General features: G+C 32.9%; 1 protein-coding gene across 3 annotated transcripts in view; it reads left to right on the top strand.

The window, feature by feature from the left end:
• PTPRK (protein tyrosine phosphatase receptor type K) overlaps nucleotides 1-21,468 on the top strand; it is a 721,956-nt gene that overhangs the window by 239,677 nt on the left and 460,811 nt on the right. The window contains exon 1 of one of the 3 annotated variants that reach the window (XM_074187555.1): nucleotides 21,157-21,220. The exons of the other annotated variants lie outside the window; for them this stretch is intronic. The gene's annotated coding sequence lies outside the window, so the exon portion shown is untranslated. Of the gene's footprint in view, nucleotides 1-21,156; nucleotides 21,221-21,468 lie in introns of those variants that run through there. 3 annotated transcript variants of the gene reach the window in all.

Below are 21,468 nucleotides of genomic sequence, written 5' to 3'. Positions count from 1 at the left end.
AGAGAGGATGAAATCTAAAGTCAGAGAGATGAAATTATTTTTTACACAGCAATTAAGGAAATGAGTCTGGATTTATATGTAGGTTCTTTGACTCCAAATCTAGTTCTTTTCCCCAAAATACCAAATATGTTCTATGTAAGGTTTCTCCTACTTGAATATAAACTTCTAGAGCATAGGGACCATTTAGCTTCTCATTTTTATTCTCAGGGTTTAGTCTACTGTTTGATATATAATGATTGCCTAATTCATACTTTCCAATCACCCATTTGCTTCATGCTATTTTCTTGACAATAGAGGTTTACTCTTCTCTTAAGTCATTGTCATTGCCACTCTCCTTGCCATTTTCATGTCCCCTTCCTTTCTAAGACAAGGAGAAGTGTTATCCTACCTGTAACTCTGGCACAGACCAGGTAGAGTTTTTCTCAGGTATTTTTTAAGCAACCTATTTGAATACCTTACAACAACTTCACTCCTGTGGAGGAGCATGTCAGTTATTCAGTTAATAAATATTTAGTACTGTCACTCTACTAAGTGCTGGGGATCCAAAAAGTGCCAAAGGATATTCTTTACCCTCAAGGAGCTTAAAAGCTTAGGCAGCAAATATAAAAAAAAAATTAAAAAAAAACCAAATTGTATTCAGGATAAATAATAAATAATTAACAGAGGGCAAGTATTTGAATCAAGAGGAATTGGGGAGGATTTTTTGTAGAAGGAGGGATTTTAATTGGTAGCATAAAATATAAAGGAATACAAAATAATAATTTTGAGAGGAAATCATTAGAAAGGTTGGGGGGAAGCAAGAAAGACTGCACATGTAGAAAGTTATATCTAAGGATAGATTCAAAAGCAATGAAGCTCTCAAAGTAGAAGGTAAGGAGGGAGTAAAATTCCCAGCTGAGGAGATTAAGCTCTATAAAGGCAGGAGGATAAAAGATAAAGTGTCATGTGTGAGAAACCAGGAAGGCCAGTTTGCCTGGACTGCTAAGTTTGGCGAGGGGAGAAATGTGCAGTAAGGTTGAAAAAGTAACTTACTTCCAGACTGTGAAAATCTTTAAAAACCAGGCTGAAGTTTGGAATTTTTGCTTTTAAAGAGTGAGATGATCTGATCTGAATTTTTGAAAAGCCATTTTACTTATTATGTAAACATATAAAAGGTGTATTACTGATATGTAAGATGAGTGAAAAAGGAGAGAGATTTGAAAACTGGAAACAGGTAAAATTAATTAGAAATAGATGAAAGTTGATAAGGGCCTGAAATAAAGTAGTGGCCATGTGAGTAGAAATGAGATAAATGAAAGAGCTATTATGGAAGTAGAAATGACAAAAATTATTGGATATTTGGGATGAGATAGCACAAATAGATGGGCATTTGCTTTCCTTTTTTTAAATTAACCATTAAAAATGCTGAAATTAGTATTTTCATTTACAAGGAATCTTTCTGTGTTTAACTTGGCTTAAGGAATACACTTAACGATGGGAACTGACTCAATAGTATCATCAAGATATGCTGTATTATTCTTTTATATATTTGTGGTGTTGATAATATTAGCTTGATTTAGTGCTAAAATAATGTATCCCAAGACCTGAAGTACAAATAGAAGCAAAAAGAATGGCATAACCTAACCCTTTTGGCCAGAGGTGGGTCCATTGTGTGTGTGTGTGTGGGGGGGGGTGTTGATCTAGACATGCAAAAAATATTATATAATCCTGGTTCTTGTTTAAACTTTACGTATTTGTAACACTACAGATACACACACACACTTTTTCTCCACAGCTACTCCAAGGAGTCCTTCTCTGATAAAGTAGGTGTTTTTTTTATTATACAATCCCAAACTTTCCTCCTCATTACCTTATTTCTTTAACAACATATATAATTACTCTATTTTCTATTTTATGTATGTTTTGGTTATTTATACCTGCTTCACATTTGTATAGGGGAAAGAATTTCACATATTTGATATGGTGTAGTGTCCTAATGAATGTCTTACCCTTTGTGAATTGTTTTTCTATGCCTGAGTGTTTTGCCTGAAACCTTAATTCTAAAGGAATGTAGACATGCTATCATCCTTGCTTTCAGGCTAGGTCCTGAGGCAGATGGTTGTGGAGTTCTTAAACATACAAACTATCATTACCTCATAAACAGCCCTTTGTTTAAATTCATCTTGGAAAGGTTCATGTGAAAATGAAGCTGTTTTCCCCATGGAGAGCCACAGAATGAAAGCAAAAAATAATCGTATGGTTCTTCCATACAGGACTTCAAGGGATTAATAGATTTAGAGACACATTATTGGACAGATGAAGGTACTGAGGACCATGGAAATTAAGACCACACAGTTTGTAAACTGGCATAGATCCTTTGACCCCCAAATTCAGCACACTTTATTTGGAAGAAAGTTTTTCTTTCCATTAATATCTGAGGACAGTGACATCTCAGTGAGACATAGTATTTCTTTTCTTGCTATCACATACTTTTTTGAAAGAAACTTCACAAAGAAATATATGGAAATAATATAGAGAATGTAGAAATAATAATCACCATAAAATGTCACTTTAATGGCAAAAAAAAAGACCTACCAAATATCCAGAAAAAACATGATTGGGTGGTGAGATTTCCTAACCAGATAACAGATATTACAAATACTGATACTGAAATGTGCTTGAGAAGTCAACAAATTAATTGTATCAGATACTTATGGTTGACAAAACTGGCACTACAAATCACTCTTATTTGATTTAGATTTAGAAATTTAGAACATTTGTATTTATTATTGTCATGTTGAATACAGTGTTCATAGTTTGTAAATGATGTTGAATAAGCATTTAAAAGTTAAAGATCTCAAAAATCTTGTGGAAACAGAATTTTCTGGAATTTCCAGGAATTTCCTGAAACAACTTTTACTGAGCCAATTGGAGATAAGTTAGTTGGTCATCAAGCCTTTAATAAATGCTTTTTATTTACAAGCATTGTCCTAAGGGCTAGAAATGCTAAATAATAGGTTCTCTTCCTCCTTGGAGTTTATGTTTCTAAAGTTCTTTATCTAGGTATCTGAATAATAAAATAGGTGATATCTAGTGATATCCTCTATCACATAGTTAGAAGTACAAATAGAAATTCTAACTCAAGCTCTCTGATTTCAGAAAAGGGGGCAGTACAGTGCAGTAGAAAGTGTTAACTTTGGTATGAGAGGACAGTGTGTTTATAACATTCCAGTGTGTCTATACAGTTCAAACAAGTATTCATTTATTTTGCATTTGTAATAGTTCACACAAATGCAAAATACGGAAAAGTTGTAGGACTATAAAGTTCTGTTTTATTGACACCTTATTTGGTCTTTACCTAAATCTTGTGAAGTAAGTGCTACTGAAATTATTTTGTTTTTACAGATAAGGAAGCTGAGGTTTAGGAAAGCCAAGTGATTCTCTGATCACTTAACTCAGAATAGACTTGTACAAAATAATGAAAAAGCTAAATTAGAAGAACCAAGAGTACATCATATACAATAACAATGATAATTTTTTTAAGGTTTTTGCAATGCAAATGGGGTTAAGTGGCTTGCCAAAGGCCACATAGGTAGTTCCCCACCTAGCACCCCAACAATGATATTGTTTGAAGAACAACTTTGAGTAATTGTCATTTTGACCACTATAAATGCTCAAATTAGCAACCAAGGACATATGAAGAATGATGGTAGCTGTATCAGAGAGTTGATAAATAGAAGCATTTAAAGAATGGTGTCTTGATAAACACAGGCACACATTTCTGTCCCATAGGTAGCCACCCCAAGGGTGGGGAGAAGGAGGAGGTAAGAATGAAAAGTTAAATGATAGCTTTATTATATATTTAAAAAAATAGATTTGTAGTTTCATGTACAATGATCTTTTTTTCCCCCCTATTCTACTTTGTTTTGGAAATCCTTGATTTATTTCTTAAGTCCAGAATAAGAAAAATAAAATAAATAAAATTTATATAAAAAAGAATTAGAGCAGATATTTAAAACCATCTTGTCCTGTCCTTATGTACAACATTATATTCACTACATTAATTAGGCTCTTATTTTGTTTTTAAATAAAAGAGAGACAAAGGGGCATGCATCACAGAGTACTAGATAAAGGGTTATGGTATCAAAAAGTAAATAAATATTTGGTAATGTAAAATATATTTTAAAAATCCTCAACCCTATCTTCCTTCCTTCCTTCCATCCATCCATCCATCTTCATTTTAGTGAAAAGTTTCAAAAGTCAGGGTTTTTATTACAGATAGGAACTATGCGGTCTCTTCTAGACTTTTGTGTCTCTCCCTCTGAGGTTCCCATTCTAATCTCCTTAAAACATTGTCAAAAAATTAAGTTACAGTGATCTTTGGGGTAATGCAGTCTATGATAATTAACCAACTTTGATGTACCACAAAACCAAAAATAAACAAAAAAAACCTTCAATAATTCCAGATATCATCAAATGATAGTTTTTAGTTTTATCAAGGAAAATCTTTAGTTAAAATAGTTTAGAGACTAAAACATTTTGGAATTAGGAAAGTAGAAAGATGTGAATTATTCTAGTAGCATTTATTAAGCACTAGGCACTGGGGTAAGCAGTGGGATATAAGAAGGACCAAATCAAAGAAAAAGCAATTCCTGCTTTCAAAGAACTCTTGGGGGTGGGGAGTTGGGTGGAAGGGAACGAAGGTATAAGAAGTCTGGAAATTAGGAAGGAGCCAAGTTATAAAGGTTTTTGAAGGCCAAATAATGTATTTTATATTTAAAACTGAAGGTAAACAGGATTGGCATTTAGGAAGTGCTTACTGAGCACTAGTCACCCTTTCCTGCTTAAATGCAGTATTTGGGGGGGGTGTTGTCATAATTCCTCTCCAACCTCAGCTGAAGTTATGGAGCTGCTAGATTTCTGTTGGTCACTTATTTTAAAGATAATAAAGACAAAGAAATGTAGATGTGAAAATCATGTAGTAGAAAGCCCAAAATTTGGAGTCAAGACTGAGGACCTGGGTTAGAATTGTGACTCTTCCCTCTCTTTATCTCTCTTTATTTTGGAGACAAATAGGGTTAAGTGACTTACCCAGGGTCACACAGTTAGTAAGTGTCTGAGACTCGATTTTAACTCAAGCTCTTCTGACTCCAGGGTTGGTGCTGTATCCACTGTGCCATATAACTACCCCTCTCATTCACTCTCTTACTGACAGGCTATTGGCACATCATTTCACTGTCCATTTACTTCAGTTTCTCAATTTGTAAAATACTGTTTTTGGAGGAGTGAATTAACACTTTTCTCCCTGCCTTGCTATTAGTGATTCTGTGATCTCTAAAACACTTTTCATCCTAAAATCCATGCTTCTATGATCCTGACTACTTTATTTATCTAGGTGTCTGAATAATAAAATAGGTGATGCCTAGTGATATCCTCTCATATAGTTAGAAGTACAAATAGAAATTCTAACTCAAGCTCTCTGATTTCAAAAAAGGGGGCAGTACAGTGCAATAGAAAGTTAACTTTGTTATGAGAGGACAGAGGTTCCTATTCCAACTGTGCCTCCTTACTCCCCTTATCTTGTCTCCCTAGACCTTAATGACATTATTTGTAACATGAAGAGTTTAGATGAGAGACCCTCTAAAGTGTCTTGTAGTTTTGGATCCAAGGTTCCATTTTCTGTTTCCCCTACCATTTTCTACCTCCCTCTGTTTCTTCGGATGGCAAGTCTAAAGTTTTCTGCTTGGCAATCAATAGCTTCTAACATCACACTTATCTGTTTGATTCAACCTTAGTCCTTGAATTTATCCCTAGGAGCTTGATTTTCTCTTAAGCCATTCTCCTCAGTCTTACCCTTACTAGGAAGTGAATCATTTAATGTCATGCTTTTATTATAAGTATAGAGTATTTATAAATAGAATGTTAAATTTAGAAAGCAAATAACATAGATTTCACAGCTCAGTTGTGATTAGTTGCTATTTATGGCCCTCCATTGCTTGACTGGGCTGTATTCTGGGCAACTTTTTTTTTCATTCATTTCATATGGTGATATGAGCTTACTTTTTGGGTTGATGTTTTGGGTATACAATCAACCCTGGGAGTCAGGAAGGTCTTGGTTTTGTGTGACCCTGAACAGATCACTGAACTACTTGAAATTATCTTAGCCTAGCAAGTTGTGGAGAAGGGCCTAAACACAGTAGTAAAGAATTCATCTACTTCATGAATTCCACATACCAGTGGCATCATTAGTCTAATATCAGCCTCTCTGAATTTGATTGTCCTATTTAATTCAATTACATTAATTGAGTAAAATTAGACTATTTTAATTGATATCCTACAATATTATCTATACGGTTATTATATGTGAAACAACATTCAAGTTAATTGTTTCAAATGTTTCAAAATATTAACAATCAAATATTAGAATTGCTTGGTAGTAGGAGAAGAAGGAAATGATTCACTGGGGGCATAAAAATATGATGTTAAAAATATTCAACAATAAAGTCATCTTTTAGTCATTTTTACTTAACATTTGTGTGCATTTGGGGTACCTAAATTAGACTAAGTGTATTTAATTGATCTTTCATTGGAAATGAATACCCAAGGCAATTGTCACAGTTCAATCCAAGAGTCAGATTTTGTTCAGTACTAACCTTGGAAGCTCTAGATTGTTACTTCATTAGTCTAGTTTTAGAAGCAATACATTTCAGGTACTATGATGATAGTCTTTCTATACATACTTTCTATACATATCAAATTTATTATGTATATTATAGCTTTTCCTGTTGTGACCATTTTGTGGTACTGGGGAGGAAGAGAGTCTAAAAGGTAAAAGAGAATCATTAACTTTTATTCATTCATTCATTTTATTTATTTATTTACTTATCTAACTATCTATCTATCTATCTATCTATCTATCTATCTATCTATCTATCTATCTATCTATCCATTTATTTATTTATTTATTTATTTAATTGTTTCCCTCCCCCCACCCCAGCTACATTCAAAAACAAGTTTCAACATTTACTTCTAAAACCTCGAGTTCCAAATTCTTTCCTTTCCACCCACCCCATTCCCCCTCACTGAGAAAGCAAGTTACAGAAAAACATTACAACGGTCATATTGTACAAAGGAAACATAACCCCCATCCCCACAAAAAAAGAGAAAGCTCAAGAAAAATAATGTGAAAAAAAGTTTATTTCAGGCTATATTCTGTCATCATCAGCTCTGGCTTTGGGATGGATAGCATTCTTTATCTTAAGTCCTTCAGAGTTCTCTTGGGTCACAGCATTGCTGAGAAAAAGTAGTTCATTCATAGCTGATCATCCTACAATATTGCTGCTAGTTTGCATAAGGTACATTTCCCTTTGTATCTGCTTGTATAAATTTTTTACTGAGAGCATCCTGTTCATCATTTCCCATAATGGAACAGCATTTCATCTCCATCACATGCCACAATTTTTTTTTCAGCCCTTCCCCATCCCATCCTCTGGGCATTCCCTCCATCTCCACTCCCTGTCACTAGAAGAGAGCTCATATATATATATATATAATCTGTATGTATATGTATATATGAAAGAGAGAATCTATTCTTTCCATATTTCATCTGTTCTGAAATATAGACCTAGCAGTGGCATGCTATACCTAAGGATAGCATGGATTTATCTAACCCTTTGAGCATAATTTCAAATTGCAAAGAGCATCTCTAACTTATAGATAGTAACTAATATTTCCAGCATCCTTATGGGCACATTTAGATTTCAATGATAGTCATCCTGAAACAATGATTTTGTGATACCCCTTTAAAAATTTCTCAAAATTCCACAATAAAACCCTGCATTTCGGGAGAGTTATTTAAATTTTTTTCTACATAGAACAAATCTTCCACTATGAATAATATTTATTTCTGTATTATTCTACATATGTGGCAATGCTTGGTATAATGGAAACAGCTTATGACTAAAAGTCAGACTCTTGACTTGATTCTAGTTGCTGTTCAGTTTATGTGTTTAAGACACTTTAGGCTTCAGGTTTTTCATCTATAGAAAAAAGTGGGTTCTAGTCCTTATGATTTTTTTACATTAAATAATTCTATTATTTCAATGGATACATTCAGTTTCAAGTGTTTTGTTTTCTCTGTTGGATACTTTTTACTATTTTTCCATAGTTTCATGCTTTGCCACATGGACATGTCAGTACTTCTCAATATCTTGTAAGAAGATGTGCAAGGAACAGACTTAGGGAGTAAACAGATCATTAAGTTTTAATAAGTCTTAACCATTGAAGAAATTTTGTCTGTGAAGGTGAAACAATTTGTTTAAAATGAATGTCTTTGGCTTATTGGTATATATCTTTTTGATCCTCAGTTACTGTTGATAAGCACAAGTCAGGATAGAGTTTCATATTTGGCTGTTAAAGAATTAAAATTGTTTGAGTAAGGTAGCAGTGGAGCAGAGAGAAAAAGTAAAAGAGGAGTTGACTGAACTTTATTTTTCCATTATCTATAAAGCAAAGGTTTGCTAAGAATCTTCAACTCAGTCCTTTCATTAAAGCTTCACAGAATGCCACAAATGAAGTCTCCAAATCTTCTCAGTTCTAAAATTCTTCATTTTCCAAAAGTATGTATTTTCAGATTTCCCCTAAGTATTTCATTAGTATACCTTCATCTTGGTATGATAATTTTAGACCATCTTGTATAAACACATAGGTAGCACTCAATATCTTATTCTAATTTCATACTCAGGGCAGATTTTTATCTCTTCCTCCTCATTCCATATTATTCAGATGTCTTCTTAAACTATCACCCCTTTTCCCCTTGCTGTAATATTTTGCAGATTGTTTATTGCATTCTTACATACACATCTTGTATGTTGTGCCTAAATTCAAAGACAGTTCTTCAGATGATTCAGTAGTGCTCCTTCTCTTCTATCTTTCTCAGTAGTTAAGTAAGAACTTTGAGGATAAGGGACTATTTTTTACTTCATTAATGTTAGCCAAATGATTGTTTTCATCATTTTCTGGCCTTTTTCTTTACCATGATTTCTCAGTACTATGTCAGTATTTTCTTTTGGACCAAATATTATCATATTTGATTAAACTTCTGAATTCTGTGTGACATTTAAAGTTCTCTGCAATACAGCTCCATCTACTTTTTCCATCTTTTTTTTTTGTTATTCCCTTTTACAAACTCTCCATTACAGTCCACCTAATTTGTTAAACTCTTCCCTGTGACTAGGAAATTTCCCATATGCCTTCTCCTTTGCCTTGCATGCCATTGTTATCTCATGTCAGCCTCTAGAATCCCTAGATTCTTTTAAAGTATGGCTCATCTATTCCCTCTTACAGACTTGGTTTCTACATTCCCTAGATTTAATGTTTCTTTCTCTTAAAATTATCTTACACAAACATTATATATGTTTATATTCTTCTTGTTGTATTGCAAAATCCAAATTCCTTAAGAGGAATGAACTTTTTCCATTTCATCTTAAATACTTTATTTAAGTCAATTAAGCATTTAACTGAGAAACCAAAAATATTGGAAAAACTCTCATGGAGTCTTCTTTAGCTATGTTTTCATTTAGTAATAGAAGGCGAACACTCTTCCCTGAAGAAGAGTGTTATCTTTGAAACTTATTTAACACAATTCCTATGCTTTCATTTCAGTATTTGAAAAAAAATGCTTGTTCAGAAGAAAATTAATTTAAATTTATATAGATCATTGTTTTTCTTCTAAACCATTTATCCTTTTTACATAAAAAACTCTAATTTTATATGTTCACAAATTTTTAGTCTCGTATATATTTTTGTTTTCAGTTGGATTAAATTTTAACAAAGACAAAAATTCAGCCTTAAAAATCATTGTTTGAAGGAGTACTTGTTCAATTGTCAATGATTGTGATTTTGACTTAAAAAATACTCTAATTGATCATCTTTCCCACACTACAATTCTGATATGTAGAATATGCTAGTCTGGAGAGATGAAATGTGTAATTTAAGAAATCTCTTCCCTATAATAATGCTTTCATGGTAACTTAATGAATCACGTGTTAGTCTTAACTTTGATTGAAATCACTTTGGTTTGAAAATGACAATCTGAATTATTAGCTGTTTGATAGCTAATGACTTTTTTGAAAGGAACTCCTTTGGAAAAAGAATTCAAACTTTTGAGTTTTGTTTTTAATTTGATCTGTATATAAAATGATTTATTGGGAAAGTTTACTTAATGATTTGGTTTGTGGAAATTACCTAAAGAGACCTATCCTTTGAGCTTAATCCTTTAAATCCTTTATTTGACAGGATTTGTTTTTTAATCTGTATCTCTATTCAATTCTAGAGGCAGGTATCCAGTTGTGTTGTAAACAATGACAGGAATTAGAGAAGTCAAGGTTCAGATTCTCTCACTGACAATTACTAAAATACTTTACCTCCCTGGCTATCACCCTTTCTAGCTGTATACCTATGACCATAAGTTAGTTTTTCTCTGAATACCTGAGGCATAATTGTGATAAATAATCCTTTGGATTTGTAGCTTCCAGATGTAATGGACACTTTCTGTCAAATGAGATAACTTTCATTGCTTCTTGTATAAATGTGACTGGTTTAATTCTTGAGTACTTAGAAACTCTTGGTCCCTGGACCAATATGTACTCAAGTCTATCATTTACCACTCATCTTTCTGCATGGGATTGTGCAGTGTAGTGGTGACATGAGTTGGGGACTTGCATGAAGACATGGCGATTAAGAACCACATGTAGATCATCTGGAACTAAACTGGAGAAGCAGTTTTTTCAGGATTTTCTTGAATTTCAGAACTAGTAAGATTCAAAGACTGCAGTTGTAAGGAGAGTCTGAGCTTGTGTTTTTTACCCTGTCAGCAAAAAGCATTTTTAAAAATACTTATTGTTTGCTATTCATTGTGCTCAGAAAGGAAAGAAAGATAAAAGCTCTGAGACCGTGCCCTCAAGGAATTTAAATTCTAGTTGGGGAGACAACATGTAAACTCTATTTATATTTCAAATATATGCATGGAAAATGGGAGATAATTCTCTGTTGGACTGGGAAAGGTCTCTTCCAGAAGGTGCAATTTGAGATAAAATTTGATGAACATCAGGGCAACCAGGAGACAAAGAAGTTGTGCATGAGGAATAGCCATCACAAGGATCTAGATTTGGAAGGTGGTTACTAACTTGTGTAACACATGGCAAATAGCCAGATTCAATTTCATTGTATTCTGGAGAGGAAGTAGAAGGACCAGAATTATCCAGAAAAGTAGCTGAAAATATTACTTAAGACTTATTTGTTTGCTGTTTGTTTGTTTGAACTGGAGATGAAAATAAAAATGGATTTTATAGTTTTGGGTGAGGGAGAGAGATCCAGAATAAGTAGAATGCCATTAAGAATTTCTTTGATTCAAAACCCAGCCAGTATGTACAGATACAGACTGTGAAGTAGAAAGAATAGGTATTTCTTTAATGTCATGTTTTGCATATGATTTCCAATTATGTTAGTTTACATGGAGGGTAAAGGAAACTCATTTTTTTGCCAAAGGCCTTTACAGTTTGGCTTCAGCCTACCTTTCTTTCTACAAAAAAAATGAAAATGTCCCTGGAGCTCTTTATGTTAACTCTTACTAAGGCAATGAGGAAGTAACCTCAGCAGTCTGAATCTTTATCTACCTGTGAGGGTTCCAGTGCTTTAAAAAAAAATGCTGGCCTATCTTGCTTGGAGCCAGTGAGTTAGGGTTTTTTTTCCCTTTGTACTTCTTATTGCTGTTCTCCTCCTTATTATATTTGCAAACTTTTTGAGGGCAAAAAGTTTTGTATTTGTACCCTAAATTTTAGAAAAGTGACTTGAACATGGTTTGCAATTGATGTTACTTTTTTAACTTTACCTTCTAACACAGTATTTAAAAACCCACAACAGTTCAACAAAACAAACCCATGTCAATCCAGTCTGACAGTATATGCAGTATTTCACACCATAGTCTGAACTGTCTCATCTCAGATTGAGGACCAGATCTGAGTTTCATATGTATTATTTTTCTTTCTTTTGTTTTTGAACCTAAATTGTTTCTATTTATTTGATTCTATTTATATTATTCTTTCATGCTTCTTATTTTTTCAAATTCATTGTTTTTGAAAGCACAATAACACTCCAATATATTCATGTACTACCAATAGTTTTAGGAATTCCAAAACTGATGTAAATTTAGTACAATGATTAGGGAACAAAACTTGGGGTCAAGTAGACATGGATTTAAATTCTACCTCTTAACACATTTTGGCTCTGTGACCCTGGATAATTCATTTAGTTAGCCTTGTTTGCTTAGGTCCTCATCTGTAAAATGAATTGAAGAAGGAAATTGGAAACTATTCCGGTGTCTTTATCAAGAAAGCCCCAAACAGGGTCTTAGAGTCGGACTACTGAAACTGGACAATAACAAGGCTGGGGGATTCTAATATCAACATAAATATAATAAATATAATAATAATAATAATAATAATAATAAATAATGCTATCCCAGGAATAGCATTTATTGGAAGATGAATGAGCTAGAATTTGTAATGCACTTGCAAGTAATAAAGCACTATTATTAAACAATTGCTTTTTTTTGCTCCCTCAGAAAGCTTTGATATGAATATTTTGATGTGCATAAGACTTTGGTGTTTTTCATGTTCTTAGGGTATTACATAATGTTTACTTATTCATGAACTTAAAAAGATTCCTCATGCCCTTAATATTCCCCAGCCTCTTCCTCTTTTTCCCTTTTAGAACAACTGGTTTGGTTCTTAGAACAAAATGAAGACTTTTCAAAATAATCTACATAGCTTTTATATTTATTTGCCTTTTTGATGAAACAGAAAAACACTTATATAACCTTAAACTTTTGCAAATGGTGAAATACATCATTATATAGTAACATTACTTACTTTAACAAGAATTCTTCTAATTATTTTTCCAAATAAAATATTTTAATAATCTTTTTTTTAAAGGAGAGAAGGTAAAGAGGGAAGGATGCAGAAAGAATGAGAAACTTCTTTTGTATATACTTACGAAAATATTCTAAACTTGTTTTGTTAACTGAGGCAAGATAAGAACATACTCTACAGTTAAATTGTCCCACAGGACCTCTCACCTCAAATTTTCATTTATTCATTTATTTATATTTGATAGAATAAGAGGAAGATATGAAGAATATGGAGCTCAGGGAGGCGTCACACTGGAACAAATTTCTACATTTTTTCATTGATGCAATCTCTCAAATATCAGTAATGGTACATTCAATTATAGACCACTATCTAAGGGATTTAATTCTTAAATAGAAAACCACATGGGAATATTTATGGGCAAATTAATTTCTGCTCTTTTCTTTGTGCTTCCATTGATGACATGAATGAGGTAGAAGAGAGGTGTCGGGAATAGTAACATTTTATATATGTATGTATATATGTGTTGAGAAAGGTATAATCCTACCACTTTGTCCTTGGCCTTTTTGATGGCTTTATGTATCTATCTATTTTTCCATCATCCCTTCCCCCCTCCCTCATGAATCCTCAGATAATCATAGGAGAATTTTCACTCTTCCTTGTTCAGAATGCTTTTCAATATTTCATATTCTCTTCCTTTCTTCATTTTTAATTACCTTCTTATGTTATATAAGATGGTAGATATATAAGATGGTAGAATTTGTTTTTGCAATGGGCAATGTTTACTAACACACTTTGGTATCAAGGTGGATTTTCATTTTCCTTCTCATGTCTATGCTGAGAGGTTCACAAGTCTTTATTCATTAATAAAAACTGAATTAGCTATGGTTTTTCTTATCCTTATTTACAGAAACTATTATTATTCTATTCCTTTTTAGAATTTAAAGAAAAAAGATTGTTTTTGAGGCTCCTATGATTTTATTCATGGACTATCTAGACATATTTCCAAATGTGGGTAGTGCTGAGGAAAGGTAAAGTGAATTAACTTTAATGTTGACTGATTGATTATTAGACCTGATTGTTGTTAGCCATACCTTCAGGTGAAACTTTTGTGTTTAAAAGCAAAATGAAAGGGGAAAAGGTGCTCCTTGTAAGCAAATAAAAAATAAATAGCCATTTTCTTTTCTTTTCTTTTTTTTTGCCATTTCATTTTATAAAGCTGTATGTGGAGTATAGATTTTATCAGATGTTCTTTTTTTTTCCTCCCAAGGATACAAGTAAATTGTGGCCATTTTTGAGTTGTCTAGTAAAGAAAAGTGAGGGACCACAGGAATATTTGTGGCATAGCAAATTATGTGTTTTGGAAAATCAAGTCAGGTGAACAAGTATTTATTAGGAACTTTTTGCTTAAGGTGTTTGTGTGTGTGTGTGTGTGTGTGTGTGTGTGTGTGTGTGTTAATAGATTTATATAGAATTTATTTTTTATTTAACTATTAGTAATATCCTTTGTTGTAGAAAGTCGTGATATTCACTGATGTCTTCACAAAGACTTTGTTAAAGTATTCTATAATAATATTTCCTCATCAGCATCTTGTGATTTTGAACATGCTATAGGCAGATTTAGTGGTTAATATTACTTTTTGTTGGCACATTGATTTAATCCAATGCAAATTGTGTTTGCAAATTGTCTAATTATGAATACATATTTGGGAACAAAAATGACCTTATTCCAGAACTCAATTAAAATAAGTATAAAAATACCATTTTGACTTTGGGGATATTCAAGTATAAAATTTTATTATTTCCTCAATCTTACATCAAAATGACATAAATTTACTACTTCTTCATCATATAAAATGTCACTTTTTGGAAGCCATAATATCATTCTGTATTAGAGAGATCGCTTTCTCTCATGAGAATCCTTGATGATATTAACACAATCTGATTCTTCTGGGTATTAGGTGAATATTTTACACATCCAGCAAAGCAGTTATCCTGAGAGCTCTAACATGTTTAGGCTAAAGCTTTCTGACAGAACAAGAAAACCCATTAACTTCACTAATTAGTTGAATAATGTATTTATAATTTTGGAAGTTTGATTTTCAAATTGTATGTCCTTGCAAGCAAGGGGACCCATTAATATTAGGAAATTGAACTTTTTAAAATTAGTAAAGTGTAGGCATGATTGTGAATCCCCAGTTGCTAGTTATTTTGTTTTATTTTAATTGTCTCCATCAATGAAATTTGAAGTGCTTAAACATTTGGTAAAGCTATTTCTTTCCTCATTTGACACCTGTAAAGTTGAGTCAACATTTCCTTATTAATTCTAATTCAGTAGAATATAAACTCCTCTTCGGTCAAAAAATATCTCCCTTCTGTATTTGATTTCCAGTCCAACAGTATATTCTACATTGAATAAATGTGTTGTGCCTGGCACTGTGCTAGGAGTTGCAAAATAGAAAGACCCAAATGAAAAAGTGGTTACTCTTAAGGGACATTCTGTACAATCAGGGAAGACAAGAGAGATCTAATAAATTAAATAAACATGTTTTGGGGGGCAGACACTGGCAACTTAAGTGGTCAATATAGGCTTATTATTGGAGGTGTCATTTAAGCTGGGTTTTTAGAAGACTTAGGGAAATGGGAGGGGAGTGCATTTAAGAAATTGGAAGCATCCTGTATAAAGGTAGGAAGACTGGAGACAGAATTCCTTGTATAAAAAGATAATGAGTGTATAAACCCCTTACTAGCTGGTGCCACTAGATAAACATTAAAATAACCCCTCACCCTCAAAAAAAAAGGAAAAAGGAAACAAAAGACAGCCCCCTCCCTATAAGGAGCTTCAAATCTAATAGGAGAAAGCATGGAGTTGAAATGTGGAAAGTTTGGAAGCATGACTAGGAGGGGAATGAAGGTTGATCCACCTGTGTACCTCCCTGGAGACACCAATGGGAGAGGGAGGAGTATTAAGACTTAGCACTTGTGTTCATAATGAGTGCTTATCTGACCTATATTGCTCTGACCTGTAGGACTTTTCAAGAAGGATGCAATAGCTTTCCCTATATTAAAAAAAAAAGCTGACCTTGTTTACTGCTCACTTTTACTTATTGAATCATTACAGCATTTTTCTCATGGGTTGACATGATATTTCTTATCCACAAGGGAAGTTTTAGGGATTTCATCTGTAAGAAAATAAATAGTGGGAAAAATGAAACAAATATTTAGCCTCTAGGGGTCTTATTGGTTGACAGATATGAACAAATCTAATATCTGAGAGATCTTTAAGATCTCTGAGAAGTCCTTATAACAACTTTATTTTTTTCTTTTTAAATTAATATTTTATTTGTTTTCTAATTATATTTTCTATAAGGTTTTGAATTTTACAATCTTTCTTCCATTCTCCCTTCCCTCCATATGTCCCCACAGAAGGAAATCTTTACATTGTTTCCATGCTATACATTGATTGAAATTCAGTGTGTTGGGAGAGAAATCATATCCTAGAGGAGAAAATAAAATATTAGAGATAACAAAATTATGTAGTACATAAGACACTTTTTATAAAAAAAAAATTGAAGGTAATAGACTTGGGTCTTTGTTTGAACTCCACAATTCTTTCTCTGGCTACAAATGTCACAGGTGATTTAAAATTGTCCCTGATTATTGCATTGAAGGTATGAGTAAGTTCAATAATTGATCATCACCCCCCCATGTTGCCATTAGGGAGTACAATGTTCTTCTGGTTCTGCTCATCTAGCTCAGCATTCCCATCTCTCTTGGTTTCTAATAGAACAATAGTGTTCCATAACATACATATAGAACAATTTGTTCAGCCATTCCCCAATTGATGGACATTCACTTTGCTACCACAAACAGGGCTGCTATGAATATTTTTATACAAGTGATATTTTTACCTTTTGCATGATTTCTTCAGGGTATAGACCCAGTAGTGGTATTGTTGGATCAAAGGCATTCATATTTTCATTGAATTTTGGGCATAATTTCAGATTGCTCTACAGAAAGGTTTGATGAGTTCACAAGTTGAACAACAATGTATTAGTGAACCAGATTTCCCATATCCCTTCCAACACTGAACATTGTCCTTTCTGGTCATATTGGCCAATCTGATAGGTTTGAGATGGTACCTCAGAACTTCTTTAATGTGCATTTCTCTAATCAGTAAATATTTTAGAGCAATTTTTCCCATGACTACTTTGATTTCCTCATCTGTAAAATTGCCTTTGCATATCCTTTGACCATTTGTCAATTGGGGAATGGCTTGTTTTTGGTTTTTTTTTTATAAATTTGTCTAAGTTCTCCATACATTTTATAAATAAGGCCTTTGTCTGAAAAACTAGTTGTTAAAATCATTTCCTAATTTACTACATTTCATTTGATCTTTGTTACATTGGTTTTGTTTGTGCAATAGCTTTTTAATTTAATGTAACCAAAATTATCTAATTTGCTTTTAATGATGTTCTTCATTTCTTCCTTGGTCATAAACTACTTCCCTTTCCATAGATCTGACAAGTAAACTATTTCTTGATCTCCTAGTTTGCTTATGATATTGTCTTTTATGTCTAAATCCTGTACCCATTTTGATCTTATCTTGGTAGAGGGTATGACAGACATGTTGGTCTTATCCAAGTTTCTGCCAAACTTAACTTCCAATTTTCCCGACACTTTTTTATTGACTAGAGAGTTCTTATCCCAGAAGCTGGGCTCTTTGTGTTTAGCAAATAGCAGATTACTGTAATTCTTTTTTTGCTGTCTCTATTGCACCTAATTTATTCCATGGATCTACCACTCTATTTCTTAGCCAGTGCCAGACAGTCTTGATGACTGATGCTTTATAGTATAATTTTAGATTTGGTAAGGCTAAGCAACCTTATTCTGCACTTTTTTCATTAAATCCCTGGATATTCTTTTTTATTTTATTTAAGGCAATGGGATTAAGTGATGTCCAAAGTCACACAGCTAGGTCATTATTAAATGTCTGAGGCTGGATTTGAACTCAGGTACTCCTGACTGCAGGACTGGTCCTCTTTTAGTGTGTGTGCCACCTAGTTGCCCAATCTCTGGATATTCTTTTTAATTTGTTATTTAGGTTTATTCAACAAAATAGAACAATGGTTAAAAATAAAAATTATTTTTAACTATGACTGAAAATGGTTATTTTGCAACTGCTATTATACATATACAATAAATATAAAATTTAAATCAATTTACTATTTGGTATAAAGCACTTATAAAATATACAAATATAAAATCAAATTTTGACTTGATTCTTTTTTAGCTTAATTTTTTATTATTTTTCAAATTAAATGTTTTATTTATTTTGAGTTTTACAGTTTTTCCCCCTAATCTTATTTCCCTCCCCCCCTCCCCACAGAAGGCAATTTGTCAGTCTTTACATTGTTTCCATGGTATATATTGATCCAAATTGAATGTGATGAGGGAGAAATCATATCCTTAAGCAAGAAACATAAATATAAGAGATAGCAAGATCAGACAATAAGAAATCAGTTTTTTTCCCCTAAATTTAAGATAACAGTCTTTGGTCTTTGTTCAAACTCCACAGTTCTTTCTCTGGATACAGATGGTATTCTCCATTGCAGAGAGTCCCAAATTGTCCTTAATTGTTGCACTGATGGAATGAGCATGTCCATCAAGATTGATCATCACTCCCATGTTGCTGTTAGGGTGTACAGTATATTTCTGCTTCTGCTCATCTCACTCAGCATCCATTCATCCAAATTCCTCCAGGCTTCCCTGAATTCCCATCCCTCCTGGTTTCTAATAGAACAATAGTGTTCCATGACATACATATACCACAGTTTGCTAAGCCATTCTCCAATTGAAAGACATTTACTTTATTTCCAATTCTTTGCCACCATAAACAGGGCTGCTATGAATATTTTTGTACAAGTAATGTTTTTACCCTGTTCCATCATCTCTTCAGGGTATAGACCCAGTAGTGCTATTGCTGGATCAAATGGGATGCTCATTTTGTTGCCCTTTGGGCGTAGTTCCAAATTTCCCCTCCAGAAAGGCTGGATGAGTTCACAGCTCCACCAATAGTGTATTAGTGTACCAGATTTCCCACATTCCTTCCAATACTGATCATTGTTCTTTCTGGTCATACTGGCCAGTCTGAGAGGTATGAGGTGATACCTCAGAGATGTCTTAATTGCATTTCTCTAATAAGTAGTGATTTAGAGCAATTTTTCATATGACTATGGGTATCTTTGATTTTTTTTCACCTGTAAATTGCCTTTGCAGTTTTGCCATATTAACTTCCAATTTCGCCACAGTTTTTAATCAAAGAGAGAGTTTTTATACCAATAGCTGAACCTTTGGGTTTATCAAACAGCAGATTACTATTATCATTTCCAGTTTTTGTACCTAGTGTATTCCACTGATCCAGCACTCTATTTCTTAGCCAGTACCAGGCAGTTTTGATGACTGATGCTCTACAATATAATTTTAGATCTGGTAGGACTAAGCCACCTTCTTTATTTGCACTTTAAAAATTAAATCACCAGAAATTTTTGACTTTTTTATTTCTCCATATGAATTTACTTACTATTTTTTCTAACTCATTAAAATAATTTTTTGGAATTTTGATTGTTAGGGCACTAAATAAATAGTGTAATTTTGGTAGAAATGTCATTTTCCTTATATTAGCTTGGGCTATCCATGAGCAGTTGATATTTGTCCAATTATTTAAATCTGATTTTATTTATATAAGGAAGTTTTGTGTTTGTTTTCAAAAAGTTTCTGAGTCTGCCTTGGCAGGTAGACTCTCAGGTATTTTATATTATCTGAAGTTACTTAAATGGGATTTCTCTTTCTGGTTCTTTTAGCTGCATCTTGCTAATAATATATGGAAATCTTGGGAATCATTGAGGGTTTATTTTACATCCTGTGACTTTGCTAACGCTGCTAATTATTTCTAGTAGTTTTTGGGGATTCTCTAGGTATACCATCATGTCATCTTCAAAGAGTGAGAGTTTTGTCTCTTCCTTCCCAATTCTAATTCCTTCAATTTCTTTTTCTTCTCTTATTGCTGAAGCTAACATTTCTAATGCAATATTGAATAATAGTGGTGATAATGGGCATCCTTGTTTTACCCTTGATATTATTGGGAATGCCTCTAGCTTATCCCCACTGCATATAATGCTTGTTGCTCATTTTAGATAGGTACTGCTAATCATTCTAAGGTACACTCCAATTATTCCTGTGCTCTCCAGTGTTTTTAGTAGGAATGGGGTTGTATTTTGTCAAAGGCTTTTTCAGCATCCATATCAATAACAAACCTAACAGAAATAATATGATTATCTCAATACATTATCAATAATGTATTGAGATAATATTGAATATTATTGATAATGTATTGAGATAATCATATTATTTCTGTTGGGTTTGTTATTGATATAGTTGATTATACTAACAATTTTCCTAATATTGAACTTGTATTCCTGGGATAAATCTTGCTTGGTCATAATGTATTATCCTAGTGATAACTCGCTGCAATTGCTTTGCTAAGATGTCATTTAAAATTTTTCATCTATATTCAGTAGGGAAATTGGTCTATAATTTTCTTTCTCTGCTTTTGACTCTTCCTGGTTTAGGTATCAGCACCATACTGGTGTTATGGAAGGAATTAGGCAGAGTTTCCCCTTCACCTATTTTCCCAAAGAGTTTATATAGAATTGGAACCAATTGTTTCTTAAATGTTTGATAGAATTCACTTGTTAATCCATCTGGCCTGGAGATTTTTTCTTAGGGAGTTCAATGATAGTTTGTTGAATTTCTTTTTGTGAAATAGGGTTATTTAGGTATTTAATTCCTCTTTATTTAACCTGGGCAACTTATATTTTTGTAAATATTCATTCATTTCACTTAAATTATCAAATTTAGTGGCATAGAGTTTGGCAAAATATTTACTTCAGTTTCTTCCTTATTGGTGGTGAGTTCACCTTTTTCATTTATGATACTAGTAATTTGCTTTTCTTTTTTTTAATCAAATTAACCAAAGGTTTATCAATTTTATTGATTGTTTTCATAAAACCAAACTCTTAGTTTTGCTAATCAATTCACTAGTTTTCTTGCTTTCAATTTTTATCAATTTCTCCTTTAGTTTTTAGAATTTCTAATTTGGTATTCAATTGGGGGGTTTTGATTTGTTCTTTCTCTAATTTCTTTAGTTGCATGCTTAGTTCATTGATTTCCTCTTTCTTTTTTTTATTCAGGTAAACAATTAAGGATCTAATATATCCCCTAATAACAGTCTTGGCTGTATCCCATATGTTTTGGTATGTTGTCTCATTATTGTCATTATAAAGGATGAAATCATTTATTCTTTCCATAATTTGTTGTTTGATCCAATCATTCTTTAAAATGAGGTTATTTAGTTTCCAATTATTTTTAGGACTGTCTCTCCATGGCCCTTCATTGCACATGATTTTTTATTGCATTATGATCTGAGAAGGAAGCATTCACTATTTCTGACTTTCTGCATTTGATTATAAGGTTTTTATGGTCAATTTTTGTGTGCCATGTA

Source organism: Macrotis lagotis, chromosome 5, assembly GCF_037893015.1.
Source record: "Macrotis lagotis isolate mMagLag1 chromosome 5, bilby.v1.9.chrom.fasta, whole genome shotgun sequence".
Classification (NCBI taxonomy): Eukaryota; Metazoa; Chordata; class Mammalia; order Peramelemorphia; family Peramelidae; genus Macrotis; species Macrotis lagotis.
Note: the sequence above shows the minus strand (reverse complement) of the source record. Positions and strands in the feature narration are given on the sequence as shown.